Source organism: Bubalus kerabau, chromosome 10, assembly GCF_029407905.1.
Source record: "Bubalus kerabau isolate K-KA32 ecotype Philippines breed swamp buffalo chromosome 10, PCC_UOA_SB_1v2, whole genome shotgun sequence".
NCBI classification, from domain to species: Eukaryota; Metazoa; Chordata; class Mammalia; order Artiodactyla; family Bovidae; genus Bubalus; species Bubalus kerabau.
The window spans coordinates 31,235,001-31,251,853 of record NC_073633.1 but is presented as its reverse complement, the minus strand read 5'-3'; the positions used below and the strand labels follow the sequence as shown (position 1 = coordinate 31,251,853).

Here is a 16,853-nt window from a genome sequence, read left to right as displayed (position 1 = left end):
CCTGCTAACACACCCAAGGGCTCTGGAATGTTAGGTATGAATGCGGGAGGGAGTCCAGGCTTTCGGTGACAAGACACGTGGTCACACTTGTTGACCTGTGGAGGTCCCAGGCTTACTGCGTAGGAAAATTTCCACCTCCCTAAGTTGTGAAGGAACACTTCCTGTTTAATAACAAGAAACTACAAAAGAGAAATGATACTTGACCTTAGAAATAATGATTTTGTAGAAGAAATTTTATATGAAATATGCTTAATAACATCTGGCATTTATCCTCATGATTTAAGAATACAACAAGGAATATTTGTCTAAAGATATGTTTAAATCTGCAGTAGTGGAGTATAAAATGGTGCTCCTTACTGTACTAATAAGCTACACATGGTGCTTGTTTAACGTGATGGTGTTTAACATCAACAAATCAGAGGCTTTATGGGAGGCAGGCAAGGGAAAGACAGCTGACTAGGAAAGGAAAAAATAGGGCTCGTCCGGGATTTGAACCCGGGACCTCTCGCACCCTAAGCGAGAATCATACCCCTAGACCAACGAGCCACACAATATATACTCTTTTTTCAAACTTCAGTAAAGAAACTTTCAGCCACGTCTACAGTTGGTTGTAAGATCTTCTTTTGCTAACTATGGACGTGGGTGACACCTAGTGGAAGAATAAATCACTGCACTCTCGTCCACATTACGGATTGCTATTTCACAGATTTTTTTTGAGAAAAAAATTCAGGATCAACAAAAAATAATTGCGCCGCATGTTTTCGCTTCTGAGTGAGCCAAAGACGCTGCGGGAACGAAGGTAGGCAATTGCATTTGGGACAGTCACAGGCCGAGGGGTGATCCTGTGATATTGGGGAGGGGAGTGGACCCGCGTTGCTGACAGAGCATCTGTTTTCGGTCCGCTGCGGGCTGGACACTGGGGCCCAAGTGGGAGGCTTCTTCAGGCTTCGGCACATTACTGACTGGTTCCTGGGCTCGGTCAGGCTGAGACTTTTCTGGCTTTCCCTTATAAACTATGGAACTCACCGCCTGGCGAGCTTCTTCGTCTCCTCTAGGAAGATCCAGGCGCTTTCTAGCCGCAGGACTCAGCAGCTCAAGGACCGAAGGCTCTCGCCGTGTGGCGCCTTCCACGGAAAGCACCCCCAAGACCCGGGAGGGCCGACTCTCCCGGGCGACCAGACTGTGCCGGGCCCAGGCAGGCGCTCGGTACCCGTTAGAGCTAACAAAGGTTGTCCAGCCTCTCAAGAGACTCTTCCCATAAATCTCAAGCACTGTGGCTTCAAAGAAGAAAGAAAGCAAATCATATCAGGAAGAAAGGGTGGGGGGGCGAAATACGAAGAGCCTCCCACAAACGATAAATATATGAACCACTGGGTGTGGAGGGACTGGGAGGAGAGAGGATCATATATAGTATGTTTGCATATTGCCCTCAGTGGGTAGCGTGGCCGAGCGGTCTAAGGCGCTGGATTAAGGCTCCAGTCTCTTCGGGGGCGTGGGTTCGAATCCCACCGCTGCCAGGTGGTTTTTGAAACCATGCGGCTCAAACATCTTTGACTCCGCTAATCCTGTCACTTTAATACAGTTTCTTGCCTTATACTTGATAGACAATCTGGACTTGCCCAGTTTTGTGACTTCCCATGCTTCTGCTCATCGGAAAAGACCCTGTTGCTGGGAAAGATCGAAGGGAGGATGAGAAGGTTGAATGGCATCATGCAAGCTCCGGGAGACGGTGAAGGACAGGGAAACCCGGCGTACTACTGTCCACGGGGTCACAAAGAGTCGGACACGACTCGCGCCTTAACAACAATCATTGTAATAAGGTCATTCTACATGAGTGTTTTATTTTTTTTTTAATTTTGGTTTTTGTTTGTTTGCTTGCTTGTTTTTTAACAGGCAGTGTGGAGTAGGAGAAAGAGGAAAAAATAAGGAAGAAAAGACACCACAGTATATGATACTGCATAAAAACTCTTTTAAAGGATAATATATCACACACGCTTAAAATGGTGATTATGTTAGTACATTTCAGACCCGCGTTCCTTCAGGGGCGGGAAAAGCAGTTTGTATTTAGCACTATTTGAAGTTTCCAGGCAGTTTTGTTACAGCCAAACGCTCTGGGAAGCAAACTCACTCAGGACAGCCTGGATAGTGGAGTGCAGTTTATTACACGGCGGGTCCCAGGCAGAGTTTCCTCCTTAGCCAAGGACCCCTATCGACTTGTGACAACCTTTTATACAAAGTGTATGTGCCCAAGCCCACATCTCCAAATTCTCTGAAGTCCACTCTGGACAATGTTAGTAAGAAAACAATCAGGTTACGGCCATAAATTTACATTCTAAAGCTATCTGGACATAGAGTTTAGTCCACATCAATAAGTACTATTAAGATTACATAGTGGACATTGCGTTCTTTCTAGCTCCGGGAGGTCTAGGTACGGGGTCTGACTGGTCTGGTTTTTATTCTCCAGGGAGGCCCGCTTGGCTGTTGGTATTTTATCTCTATGGCTCCCCAGGTATGCAGTCCAAAGTTCGCCGAGAGTGTAAGATGGAGTTCCTGTTCTTTTTAAAAAATGGAGTCCGTCCAGTCAGGGCAACCTGCTCCTTTCCTTCTTCAGTTTCCCATACACTGTTTTATTTTACTGAACGGGATCCCTGGCGCTAGGCAAGAAAAGGGAACGTACAACAATTTCCATTTCACAGCAGATGCACTGCGAGGTCTAGAGACAGGCTCTCAGAGCTGCCACGTCAGCCTGCCAACCAGGAGGGTGGGGAATCGCATCATCAGACAGAATTCAAAAACAACTCATAGCTCTCCGTAACTTTACCATTTCTCATCCCTAGGGGTCCTCTGCCGCAACTTTTCAAAGCAGAGTGCTGCTAAGGCACGTCAGTCGTGTCCGACTCTGTGCGACCCCGTAGACAGGAGCCCACAAGGCTCTCCCGTCTCTGGGATTCTCCAGGCAAGAACACTGGAGTGGGTTGCCATTTCCTTCTCCAGTGCATGAAAGTGAAAAGTGAAAGTGAAGTCGCTAAGTCGTGTCCGACCCTCAGCGACCCCGTGGACTGCAGCCTTCCAGGTTCCTCCGCTTGGGATTTTTCCAGGCAAGAGTACTGGAGTGGGGTGCCTTTGCCTTCTCCCTTCAAAGCAGAGTAGGGAGAACAAAATGCGATAGCCCGTATAGTTTAAATAAATTGCCAGAAGCAAACAATAGTTTAAATACATTGCCAGAAGCAAACAAAGACGGGCTCGTCCGGGATTTGAACCCGGGACCTCTCGCACCCTAAGCGAGAATCATACCCCTAGACCAACGAGCCACGGCAAGATGGATTTTTATTTCCGCCTCAAGGCTCAGGCACGTCACTAGGCCACGTCACTAGGCGTTTCTCAAAGAAATACGAGTTTGAGTGCCTTCTACCGGCAGAAATGCGTGTCTGTTTCCCCAGCGAGCGCGTGCCTGACGCAGCGGAGAAAGATCTATCAGCTGTGATCGTGGATCCAGACCAGGACAGCAGCAGGGGAACTACGTCCACTTGGCCTGAAAGTCTTATCACGCGCTGCCGAAGACAGGGGAGATCTGCCTGAACAGCTGCATTGGTACCCTTGTCTTGCAGCCACTGCTTTAATGCGTAGGAGGCGGAAAAAAAGCGACTGGTAGGCCCCAGCGAGATTTGAACTCGCGACCCCTGGTTTACAAGACCAGTGCTCTAACCCCTGAGCTATGGAGCCCTTGCCTGTACGCTGCCTCTTTATCTTCCCTGTTATAGGTGTTTTCAGTAAGTTTATTGTGTTAAATGGGATTTTGACCCAAGTAAAAATCCAAGGTATGCTGCAAAACTGAAAACTTTCTGTGTCCTGTCAACCACTCGAAAAGACTCTGCTTTGAGCAAAGTCACTACTAGACTTGTCTTCTAGTCCCTTACCTTGATAATCAGCTGAGACATTGCCTTCTGTTCCTCTGCTGCCCAGAAAGGATGCATATGACAGAACTCCAGATACCTGGGCACTCGAGAGACCCACCTGAGAATAAAAAGGCGCATACAGAGGGTATCCGATAGGCAGGGAGGTTATGGTACATTCCCTTTCCTTATATGGTGGTGAAATCCACAGAGAAGGTGAGAAGAGGTTTACCACGCGGTTTTTTGTCTTTTCTGAATCCCAGAGCCCCTAACTCTTGTTTGTATGTTGGAATTATTTCCTCTCAAAGGTCCAGGGTTAGGAGCAAGTAGGGAAAAGAGGTGCTAGAGAGGACAATTCTAATCTTTCCTTAAAGACATACAGATTTGCATGTATCCTTGATATGAATAATACAATTTTTAAAAAAGGATTTTGTTTTCACTCTTTAGAGATCCTGTTTTTCTAAGCTAGTAAACAGGAACTAAAATTGTATTTAACTACAAAAAATCTTGTACTTATTTCTGACTGCAAATATAGCCATAGACTAGAACATTGCGGGGGGGGGGGGGGGGGGGTACTGATTCATGCAAGCCCAAGAAGTGAACCACTTTTATTTAGTAAGGTTTAGATTCTCTCACGATAGGCCTGCTCGTATACTCACTAATTTTTAATGTCATTTGCCCAAGATCATTAAGTTTGCAAGAAATCTGAAAGTTACTGTAAACTTTAAATTCCATACCTAAATACTTAGCAGACATCTCCTAAAAATAAGAACTAAGAATAAAAGCATAACTTCAGTACCATATTAGACCTAACAACATTTATAACAACTCTGTAATTTAATAGTCCATATTTTCAAATTTCCCCAACTGGCTCCCTCCAATTTTTTTTTTTAAACTAGATTCAAACAATGTTTCTCGCTGCGTTTAGTTTTAATGTTTCTTTAGTCTCTTTCGATTTGAAAATTCTGCTGCTTTCAGCCTTTCTTTTTTCATAGCAGCTCTCTCATAAGTCTCACATTCTGCATGCTAAGTCGTTCCAGTCGTGTCCAACTCTTTTCAATGCCATGGACTGTAGCCCACCAAGCTCCTCTGTCCGTGGGATTCTCCAGGCAAGAATACTGGAGTGGATTCAATACTCCAACTGGATTCGGCCTATATATTTTTGTCAGGAACACTACCTCACAGCTTTTTAATACTCTAAGGAACCAAATAATTTTCCAGAATAGATTGTCTAGGCTGTAGACAAAACTAAATTTCTAAGTGGCCAAGCAGAAAAAATGAGGTCAAATAAGATCATTTTATCTATTTGCATGAAAATGCATTGTGTGCCATTCAAGGAGCTTTTTTTTTCTCCCACAAAAGAGACTTCCTTGATCTCCTTGGCTGAAGACCCTGCATTTTCAGGTTCACCGACCCTAAAGTACCTTAAAATGTCAAGAATTTATATAGAAAAGTAGGCACAATTAAGAGAATCCAATCAATTATTCATCTTAGCAGCATCCAAGTATATCTATGGATAGATAGACAGACTGGTTTCTAAAGTACATAGATTATTTATCTAGAATATCAAGGAACAAGGCTTTGCAAAATTTTAGCCAAAAAAAAAAAGTTGTACTATCCTCAACTTATGCTTTCTTAAATTTATTTTCTTTGGTTTCCCTAGACCTCTGACCCTTGGGAAATTGAGGCTGCACTCACTCTGGCGTATCAGTTACTACTCGTGTTACCACCTAATGGTGGTGCGTACATGAGTATTCATTCTTCTAGATTTATATTGTATGTATTACAAAAAACATCTTCTTTCACTCAACTACAAGCTTGCTACAGCAGGGATAATAATCTTATTTATTTTCTTCACCTCCTGTAACCTGACCAAATGGAGAGCACAGATTTATTTGGTGGATGTAGGGTCGGTTGTAATGTACCTTGAAGAACCAAAAGAAGTTTGGTTCTCAGTTTCACAGTGCTTCTTGGTTCGTGTTCCCCATTACCTAATCCTAAGTGCCTAAATCCATTATAATTACTCTTGTGTGTTCATCAAGAAGCTGCCCTCTGAGTACTTGGATACTCTGGAACTGGAGTCAGAAGCTGGACAGGTAGTAGAGAAATCAAAGAAGAAAATCAAGTGTACATCAGATTTTATCTTCTTAAGCCCAAAGCATGCGTGCCAAGTCTCTTCAGTTGTGTTTGACTCTTTGCAACCCTATAGACTGTATCCCACCCAGCTGCTCTGTCCATGGGATTCTCCAGGCAAGAATACTGGAATGGGTTGCCATGCCTTCCTCCAGGGGATCTTCCCAAAACCCAAAGTAGCCAGACTATTACAATATTTTGTAGTGACTGAGTTTGGGGCGGGGGGCGGGGGGTGGGGTGGAGGAGAAGGAGATTATTGCTACCAGCAGGATGAATAGAAACAAAGAAAAAAGAATGTCTCATAAATTTCCTCTTTCCCTTTGGCTGAGCATGTTCAGGGTTACATTTCTTTTCACCTGAAGCTTGCCGAGGCAATCAACCTGCTGAGATTGTTCCCTTTTGTCCCACTTCTTCCATAAACTTCAGTAAACATTATAAAGACAAATACAAATTTAAAATAAGAGGCCTAATTCTTCCTATTGAAAATAAGGGGAAAGATTTCCCTTTCCCTTCTCTCCTTTTTCCTCAAATAGTTATTTTAGAAAAGTTGTAAGTATAAATACATCACAGTATTTTGTATTACTCTGATGGTCAATGTACTAAACACATGAGACCATGAAAAAGCTACTAAATGTTTAAGTAGGGGCTCATTAAACGCTGAAAAGACTATCTGATACATCCATCAAAAGGAACATATTATTTACCAGTATTTAATTTTTAGTAAGATTTTTGTGGGCTTTCCTGGTGGCTCAGATGGTAAAGGATCTGCCTGCAGTGCAGGAGACCAGGGTTTGATCTCCTGGAGAAGAGAATGGCTACCCACTCCGGTATTCTTGTTTGGAGAATTCTATGAGCATAGGAGCTTGGTGGGCTACAGTCCATGGGGTCATAAAAAAATTTTAGTGAGATTTTTATAGCACATGCAGATGGGAGCCAAGCCAGTAACTGGATGGCTGTCTGCTGGAGCTAGTGTGAGAAACTTACATTGCAATGTAGTGCAAGTCTGGTGGGAACTTTCAGTTCAGTTCAGTCGCTCAGTCATGTCCGACTCTTTGCGACCCCATGAATCGCAGCATGCCAGGCCTCCCTGTCCATCACCAACTCCCGGAGTTCACTCAGACTCACGTCCATCGAGTCAGCCATGCCATCCAGCCATCTCATCCTCTGTCGTCCCCTTCTCTTCCTGCCCCCAATCCCTCCCAGCATCAGTCTCTTCCAATGAGTCAACTCTTCGCATGAGGTGGCCAAAGTACTGGAGTTTTGGCTTTAGCATCATTCCTTCCAAAGAAATCCCAGGGCTGATCTCCTTCAGAATGGACTGGTTGGATCTCCTTGCAGTCCAAGGGACTCTCAAGAGTCTTCTCCAACACCACAGTTCAAAAGCATCAATTCTTCAGTGCTCAGCCTTCTTCACAGTCCAACTCTCACATCCATACATGACCACTGGAAAAACCATAGCCTTGACTGGACGGACCCTAAATAGAGAATAGAACAGTTGAAGCATAGATTGGAAAATAGAGTACTTGTAACAACTGTCTAACTTTGGAGGAATTTATTAGGATTCCAATTCATGGGCCTGAGATTGTGCATTCCATGAATCAAGGCAAATTGGAAGTGGTCAAACAAGACATGGCAAGAGTGAATGTCGACATTCTAGGAATCAGTGAACTGAAATGGAATGGAATGGGTGACTTTAACTCAGATGACCATTATATCTACTACTGCGGGCAGGAATCCCTCAGAAGAAATGGAGTGGCCATCATGGTCAACAAAAGAGTCCAAAATGCAGTACTTGGATGCAATCTCAAAAATGACAGAATGATCTCTGTTTGTTTCCAAGGCAAACCATTCAATATCACGGTAATCCAAGTCTATGCCCCAACCAGTAACGCTGAAGAAGCTGACGTTGAACGGTTCTATGAAGACCTACAAGACCTTTTAGAACTAACACCCAAAAAAGATGTCCTTTTCATTATAGGGGACTGGAATGCAAAAGTAGGAAGTCAAGAAACACCTGGAGTAACAGGCAAATTTGGCCTTGGAATATGGAATGAAGCAGGGCAAAGGCTAATAGAGTTTTGCCAAGAAAATGCACTGGTCATAAAAAACACCTTCTTCCAACAACACAAGAGAAGACTATACATGGACATCACCAGATGGTCAACACCGAAATCAGATTGACTATATTCTTTGCAGCCAAAGATGGAGAAGCTCTATACTGTAAGCAAAAACAAGACCAGGAGCTGACTGTGGCTCAGACCATGAACTCCTTATTGCCAAATTCAGACTTAAATTGAAGAAAGTAGGGGAAACCACTAGACCATTCAGGTATGACCTAAATCAAATCCCTTATGATTATACAGTGGAAGTGAGAAATAGATTTAAGGGCCTAGATCTGATAGATAGAGTGCCTGATGAACTATGGACTGAGGTTCGTGACATTGTACAGGAGACAGGGATCAAGACCATTCCCATAGAAAAGAAATGCAAAAAAGCAAAATGGTTGTCTGGGGAGGCCTTACAAATAGCTGTGAAAAGAAGAGAAGTGAAAAGCAAAGGAGAAAAGGAAAGATATAAACATCTGAATGCAGAGTTCCAAAGAATAGCAAGAAGAGATAAGAAAGCCTTCCTCAGCAATCAATGCAAAGAAATAGAGGAAAACGACAGAATGGGAAAGACTAGGGATCTCTTCAAGAAAATCAGAGATACCAAAGGAACATTTCATGCAAAGATGAGCTCGATAAAAGACAGAAATGGTATGGACCTAACAGAAGCAGAAGATATTAAGAAGAGATGGCAAGAATACACAGAAGAACTGTACAAAAAGATCTTCATGACCCAGATAATCATGATGGTATGATCACTGACCTAGAGCCAGACATCCTGGAATGTGAAGTCAAGTGGGCCTTAGAAAGCATCACTACGAACAAGGCTAGTGGAGGTGATGGAATTCCAGTGGAGCTATTCCAAATCCTGAAAGATGATGCTGTGAAAGTGCTGCACTCAATATGCCAGCAAATTTGGAAAACTCAGCAGTGGCCACAGGACTGGAAAAGGTCAGTTTTCATTCCAATCCCAAAGAAAGGCAATGCCAAAGAATGCTCAAACTACCGCACAATTGCACTCATCTCACACACTAGTAAAGTAATGCTCAAAATTCTCCAAGCCAGGCTTCAGCAATATGTGAACCATGAACTTCCTGATGGTCAAGCTGGCTTTAGAAAAGGCAGAGGAACCAGAAATCAAATTGCCAACATCTGCTGGATCATAGAAAAAGCAAGAGAGTTCCAGAAAAACATGTATTTCTGCTTTATTGACTATGCCAAAGCCTTTGACTGTGTGGATCACAATAAACTGTGGAAAATTCTTCAAGAGATGGGAATACCAGACCACCTGATCTGCCTCTTGAGAAATTTGTATGCAGGTCAGGAAGCAACAGTTAGAACTGGACACGGAACAACAGACTGGATCCAAATAGGAAAAGGAGTTCGTCAAGGCTGTATATTGTCACCCTGTTTATTTAACTTATATGCTGAGTACATCATGAGAAACGCTGGACTGGAAGAAACACAAGCTGGAATCAAGATTGCCAGGAGAAATATCAATAACCTCAGATATGCAGATGACACCACCCTTATGGCAGAAAGTGAAGAGGAACTCAAAAGCCTCTTAATGAAAGTGAAAGTGGAGAGTGAAAAAGTTGGCTTAAAGCTCAACATTCAGAAAACAAAGATCATGGCATCCGGTCCCACCACTTCACGGGAAATAGATGGGGAAACAGTGGAAACAGTGTCAGACTTTATTTTTCTGGGCTCCAAAATCACTATAGATGGTGACTGCAGCCATGAAATTAAAAGACGCTTACTCCTTGGAAGGAAAGTTATGACCGACCTAGATAGCATATTCAAAAGCAGAGACATTACTTTGCCAACAAAGTTTCGTCTAGTCAAGGCTATGGTTTTTCCAGTGGTCATGTATGGATGTGAGAGTTGGACTGTGAAGAAGGCTGAGCGCCGAAGAATTGATGCTTTTGAACTGTGGTGTTGGAGAAGACTCTTGAGAGTCCCTTGGACTGCAAGGAGATCCAACCAGTCCATTCTGAAGGAGATCAGCCCTGGGATTTCTTTGGAAGGAATGATGCTAAAGCTGAAACTCCAGTACTTTGGCTACCTCATGCGAAGAGTTGATCATTGGAAAAGACTCTGATGCTAGGAGGGATTGGGGGCAGGAGGAGAAGGGGACGACAGAGGATGAGATGGCTGGATGGCATGGCTGACTCAATGGACGTGAGTCTGAGTGAACTCCGGGAGTTGGTGATGGACAGGGAGGCCTGGCGTGCTGCGATTCATGGGGTCACAAAGAGTCGGACACGACTGAGCGACTGATCTGATCTGATCTGATCTGAATAAATTACCAGGAGATTCTGATGCTGCTAGTTCTTAGACTATACTTTGAGCATCAAGACCTTAAAGTAAATTTCCCACTTGTGTATAAATTTTCATCATTTAGACTATTGACAGGTATGGATAGCAGGAAATCCAAGGTTAAATTCTCCTGTAATGTTGCAGAATGTTACAGCTTAAAATACTAGTATCCAACACTGAAAACTGAGAGAATAGGCATGTGCCAGACAAACATCACACTTATCTCTATCAGGCATCTTTCCAAAGGGCTTCAGATACTTGTCAATTAAGTATCTGGCAAGGCTGGCATTCCACTAGGAAAGCTAAGACTTCTGACTTCAGGTCTCTATCAGTCTAACAGATGATCCACTTCCGTGAGGAACAGATCAAAATACTTCCCCCATTGAAGAATCCTGTGAGTTTAAGGCAGACAATGAGTGCTTGAGCGATAACAGGTGATTGAATAGGGAAGGCCGTGCACACTGGTTCGTAAAGGAAATTCAGAATGGCATGTGAGACTGTGGTACTTTGTCCTGATAAGAAAATGCTTTGAAGCTTGTCAATTTGTGGAGCCTGAACATGCAGTCCCTTAGAATCAAGGGGACCTCTGCTATAACGATCAAGTGCTTTCTTGTCAGCTGGTTCCTTTCACTGCCCTGACCGAGAACTAAAAATAAATAAATAATCAAGGGTTCAGGTCACTTCCATCTTACCAGAATCTCTGTACTTTTTTTGGAATCCATATTTTTAAAAAGAAGTCAAAACATTTACAGAAGCAGTGGTTTATTTAAATGTGTATGTTTACCAAATTAGCACTGAGACTTAAATATGATCTCACTTAATCTTCCAATCAAAAGCCTCAATGTGAGATTTCCCAGGACCAATCCATAGACCCTGAGTTTCTCACCTGGTTCACTACTAGACAAAAGAGTTTGATAAATAGGTTCAACACTTGTTCTCTCTCCTCCCATCCATCCCTACATCCTTTCAGGTAGTAAAGAACCCCAGGCCTTTTCTGTCTTTCAAACTGGTGCTTCCTAGTCTTATGCACAGTTTATTGCACACGATCTCTAGGTTCTCTACAATTTGAGATTAGCATCAGTCTTCCCACTGCTTATGACCTGTTGCAAGGAAGCGTGCACTGCTCAAGGCAATATGCTCACACACACTTTTTTTCTGAGGGTCCTTAAAAAGCGTGGAAACACAAACTGAAGTTTCTTGTAAGTTGTCCACTTCAGCCAAAGGAGCTAGAGACAGGTACTTGAGCTCCTCCATCTCCAGTGATGTGGGGCATAGAAGCCACACCTTCCGCTAGATTCGCTAGCCTTTGCTGCTGACCATCTCCGAGAGACGGCCACACTCGTGACTCTGGTACCTTCTGGAGAGAAAGAACTAGATGGGAGCCCACGGGTTGACACCCAGTTCCACCATGGGAGCTCAGATTGCCTGTCAACTGGGAGCAGAGAGAGGAAACCAGAGAGCGAAAAAGATCAGGAAGCATCTAACCCGGTGTGGGAGAGGCGTGAGATGAGGTGGGGGGTGGAGGGGACTTGACCCAGAGGGCACCGGGATTGGCGGCAGTAGGGAGCTGATGGGGAGTGCGAGAAGAGCCCGCCTCTGGCCTTGAACTCTTCCTAAAGTGGCCCCAGCTTTCCCCATCTCCTGCTTCCCCGTCTTGGTTCTACGTTCATCCGGTGCTCCCTGAGCCCTATTTCCAATCAGCTTTTTTAGAAGTTCTTTTGTGTTCCTCGCTCCCCACCCCACCCAGCTTCCTGAATCGAAGATGGGAACCAGCAAGACCTTCGTCCCAAGAAAATACAGAGAAGCACTCCTGACCCTGACCCCGAACCCTCAGGCCGCCGGGAAAGGACCTCGGAGAGCTCTGGGGCAAGGGCAGGCAAGGGCAGGCAAGAGCAGGGTGTGGTTTTTTGGAGTGATGGAGGAGGGGAGTAAGAGAAAGTTAGGAAACTTTAATGAGACTCCTAGAAGTTTCTGCATCCAGAGACCCAGAAATGGCCAATCGGAAAGAGCAATTTATGAATAAAGTGACTTGTAATCCAGGGTTTACAGCGGAGCACAGATTGACTGGTATGCGATTCCACTTGGGCGCTGAAGATCCCTGGCTGGGAGCACTTCTGAAACTTTTCCTTTCCCTCTGCTGCTGCTGCTGCTGCTGCTGCTAAGTCGCCTCAGTTCGTGTCCGACTCTGTGCGACCCCATAGACGGCAGCTCACCAGGCTCCCCTGGTGAGGGGGATTCTCCAGGCAAGAACATTGGAGTGGGTTGCCATTGCCTTCTCCAATGCATGAAAGTGAAAAGTGAAAGTGAAGTCGCTCAGTCGTGTCCGACTCTTAGCGACCCCATGGACTGCAGCCTACCAGGCTCCTCCGTCCATGGGATTTTCCAGGCAAGAGTACTGGAGTGGGTTGCCATTGCCTTCCCTCTACTCCATTCGAAAGAAATGATCTGAAGCTTAGCGGCTCCGGAACCCATGGAAACTCGGACACACCCCTCCCCGGTGTGGGAAAGTTGTTGGATGTAACCACCCTCTGGGGGTCACCCTGGTCCCTCTGTAAGGGAAATTGTTCAGAGGCTATAGCAGTGCGCGTGTGCGTGGGTCTACCCCAGAGCGCTACTTTCAGGAAAAGTAGACCAGTTTCTCTCTCTGACCGAACCTGCAGGGAATGCGACCAACGATTTTCCTGTCTATCGGCGACAGGCTTGCCAGATCTGTCAACGGAAGCGAACCTCTTGCTTGATCTGATCTCCGACCTCATTCTCTCTGTGTTTCACAGCCATAGACCAACGACCCCACAGATGGGAGTTTCTTAGTCTTCTGAAATCACTTGAAATAAGTCGCCAGTGAGATTTTCCCCCCTCCTTTCTGCGTGGAATTGCCTCGGTTAAAGAAAAGGTCTTTCAAGGAAATTTGCGCTAATAATCATTGACAACTTTCTAGTTCACTTCTCAGGCCTGTGAGAATACAATGATTTCTCCTCTCTCCGAGTTTGCTCAGGTCCTTTAGGGATAAGTGAAAACACTGAGAGAAATTCCACTAACTCAAGAAAATTCAAAATTATGAGCACGCGTACTGTAGTAAACAGCTCAGGGATGAGGTATTTGCGCCACCTGTGGTAGTGTGGCCGAGCGGTCTAAGGCGCTGGATTTAGGCTCCAGTCTCTTCGGGGGCGTGGGTTCGAATCCCACCACTGCCAATGGTGTGTTTTCGCAGAGCTGTAAATTAGTAGTATAATTCAAGCTGAATCCATGAAAACCTCTCTCTCTTGCAAGAATTTCCAGGAAACCTTTCGATCCTGCTCTGAAATACTTACTTCGAACCAGGTTAGCTCGGTTTCTTCTCAACATCTCGTGCTCAAACTAGTTGTTTGCATCTCACTTTGCTTATATCTAAGCTTTTGCATTCTCACAAGGGGGAATTCTTTCTGTCCTCCTCTTACAAAATCCACGCTCACATTGAATCATTCTCATGACCTGGTTTAGGCACCATCTGGTAGGAAAGACTTTCTAGATATTGCCCCATAGCCCCCATCAGCCTTGGTTTGGGAGCCAACACTGGTTTCAGAGCTGCAGCTCTGTGCTCTGGAAATAACCAGCACAGACTTGATTTGGTTTTAATCACATTACTCTTGTAACTGAAGATGAGGAATGAATGCATCCATGCAGAAAGCCATTTCCTTCCAGGCTTCCAGATCTCACTCAGGCATTATTGCCTTAAGGGTTGGGGCAGGGCAGGTAAATGGTTCTTCTGAATTTGACTTTGCAGGTGGCTTTGTGATTCGAAAACTCTTAAAAGCTGATTTTTGGCTGACTCTGGGTGTCAAGCCCAATGGAGTGTTCTGTGAATGTTGGTTTAGCCACTGCTTTGCCCCTTCTAAGCGAATTCACTTACCTTGGAGACTGTCCCAGTCTCTGAATCACCCAGTTGCAAAGCCTGTTGAGAACCTAACTCAGTGTAGGAAAGAGGAAGGGATACACTCAGGGTCTGTTTAGTGGTGCCCTATCAAAATGGTTGTCCCATTGCCCTTCTCAGCCGTTTCAGCCCCTGTTATCCCACAGACTGTACAGCTCTCTCAAAGAGGTACAGTATTTCCCTGCAGCCCCGTGAGGAATGAAAGGTACAGAGCAGACAATGAGGATTCTGCACAGGAACCAAGGTCTTGGGATTTTTGGTGACACATTGATTCTGCCTTCCTTTTTATGTCATTCCCTCTTCTCAATCAAAATTATCTTCTGTGTCCTCACAGGTCATCTCCTGTTTCACTTCGATGACTCCTCCAGATCAGTGCCTTTCCTTTCTATCCACCTTTCACTAAGAAAAATCTTGACACCTATATTCTTCACACAGACACACACACACAATGATCATATTTTTGTGCTTTGTTAAGAGGGGAAAAAATCCTCTAAAATCTTTAATTTACACTACGGTTTACTCTTGGTGTTGCACATTCTATGGGTTTTGACAAAATGTACAGTGATATATATCCACCATCATTAAAGTATCATACAGAATAACTTCACTGCCTTAAAAATCCTCAGGGCTTCCCCAATGCATCCCTCCCTCCCCTATAACCTGACACCCGCTGACCCTTTTATCATCTCCATAGTTTTGCATTTTCCAGAATGTTGAGTATTTGTCGTTGTTGTTGTTTAGTCACTAAGTCATGTTGGATTGTTTGTGACCCCCGTGGACTGTAGCCCACCAGGCTCCTCCGTCCATGGGATTCTCCAGGCATGAATATTGGAGTGGGTTGACATTTCCTTCTCCAGCTGAGTATTTGAAATCATACAGTATGTAGTGTTTTCAGATTGGCTTCTTTCACTTATACACATTTGAAGTCCTTCCATACCATTTCATGGTTTGCTATCTCATTTCTTTCTGGTGCTGAATAATATGCCATTGTATGGATGTGCCACAGTTTTGTTTATTTACTTATTGAAGGACATCTTTACTGTTTCCCAGTTTTGAAGATGATACACATATAAAGCTGCTATAAATATTCATGGACAGGTTTTTGTGTGGACATCAGTTTTCAACTCATTTGAGTAAGTACCTAAGAATGTGATTGCTGGATTGTATGGAAAGAATATATTTAGTTTTGTAAGAAACTGTCAAAATGTCTCCCACTGTGGCATGGTGTATTTTTAAACATCATTTGTAAGGTTAAAGCTCTGGTTTTTAAAAAATGTCCTTTATATATGTAGCATATTAAAAAAAATACTTATATACAGAACACAATTTACCCACAGATAAACATCTTTTGCCGTATTTCTTTTTTTTTTCCAAAAATGAATGATACATTTCTAGGAGTAGGAAAAGAATACTTGATGAAACACGATGTCTGCTTAAAAAAAAAAAAAAATGTCTTTTTAAGATTCCTGATTTATAACGCCCAACTGTACTACTCCAGAAAGTAGTGACAATTTTATGAGAAAGTCTTTGTCACTGTATCCTGGCCAGTACTAAACAGTAAACACTGTAATTTGGTGGTGAAACAAAACCCCCTAGTTTGAATTAGTATTTATTTCTTATTATTGAAAGAATATTCCCATATGCATATTTTGCTTTTTTGCATTGCTTATTATCTACACTGTTTGTTCACACTCTTTTAAAGGACAGATATTTCTACAGTATTTCTCTTTAAACTCTGAATTGCTTATTATAAATTATTCATGGTAAGGGAAAATTGTAGGGATGGGGGAAGGGGTTGAGGGATATTACCCAATATTCAGTTAAGACTAGCTGGTATTCAGTATTAGGAGATACCATTCAAATCTAAAAAGGGTACCGTTATTTCATGCTGCTGCTGCTAAATCGCTTCAGTCGTGTCCGACTCTGTGCGACCCCATGGACAGCAGCCCACCAGGCTCCTCTGTCCACGGAATTCTCTAGGCAAGAATACTGGGGTGGGTTGCCATTTCCTTCTCCAACCGTTATTTCATATCTCCTCAGTAAACCGAATCACCTATAATGCATGATCACAGAGAGGACACATAACATTAAGTTTTATGGTCTGCAAAAAGTTGTTCTTTTGTTGCCTGAAAATCAAATTAAACATTCCACAGTTATTGATTTAGGAGATAAAACCTAGTGGAATAGGAGACTGCAACGAAAGACTAAACATCTCCTCTTGGCGGAACCGAACCAGAGATCTAAGAATGACAGAAGCTTAATCACCGATACAGTCCTCCGCTCTGCCAGCTGAGCTACCAAAAACGACGTCTAGTGCTACAAAGTGTCGACTACTGAGCATGTAGTAACAGCCAGTGAGTGGCCTAGCTTCTTTGTATTTGAAGTTCGGGCTTAAACTGGAGGTTAAGAAATCTCCAGAGAGTTGAATCTACGGTAGACTGAATTCTGGAGTAGCCTGGGGCAGAAGGACACAGAGGCTGAGTCCGAGGAAGT

The 16,853-nt window shown here is 43.9% G+C and overlaps 1 long non-coding RNA gene and 5 other non-coding genes across 6 annotated transcripts; 3 read left to right on the top strand and 3 right to left on the bottom strand.

Annotated features, from left to right (window-relative positions):
- The first annotated feature begins 460 nt into the window (after positions 1 to 460).
- LOC129620494 (uncharacterized) lies at positions 461 to 3,560 on the top strand. Its single transcript, XR_008698549.1, has 3 exons — positions 461 to 799; positions 1,605 to 3,104; positions 3,441 to 3,560. It is a non-coding gene; the product is annotated as an uncharacterized LOC129620494 (long non-coding RNA).
- TRNAP-AGG (transfer RNA proline (anticodon AGG)) lies at positions 475 to 546 on the bottom strand. The gene has a single exon. It is a non-coding gene; the product is annotated as a tRNA-Pro (tRNA).
- TRNAL-AAG (transfer RNA leucine (anticodon AAG)) lies at positions 1,436 to 1,517 on the top strand. Its single transcript has one exon. It is a non-coding gene; the product is annotated as a tRNA-Leu (tRNA).
- Positions 3,240 to 3,311, bottom strand: TRNAP-AGG (transfer RNA proline (anticodon AGG)). The gene has a single exon. It is a non-coding gene; the product is annotated as a tRNA-Pro (tRNA).
- Positions 3,561 to 3,650: 90 nt separating the features above from the next.
- TRNAT-UGU (transfer RNA threonine (anticodon UGU)) lies at positions 3,651 to 3,723 on the bottom strand. Its single transcript has one exon. It is a non-coding gene; the product is annotated as a tRNA-Thr (tRNA).
- Positions 3,724 to 13,562: 9,839 nt separating this feature from the next.
- On the top strand, positions 13,563 to 13,644 carry TRNAL-UAG (transfer RNA leucine (anticodon UAG)). The gene has a single exon. It is a non-coding gene; the product is annotated as a tRNA-Leu (tRNA).
- The last annotated feature ends 3,209 nt before the right edge of the window (positions 13,645 to 16,853 follow it).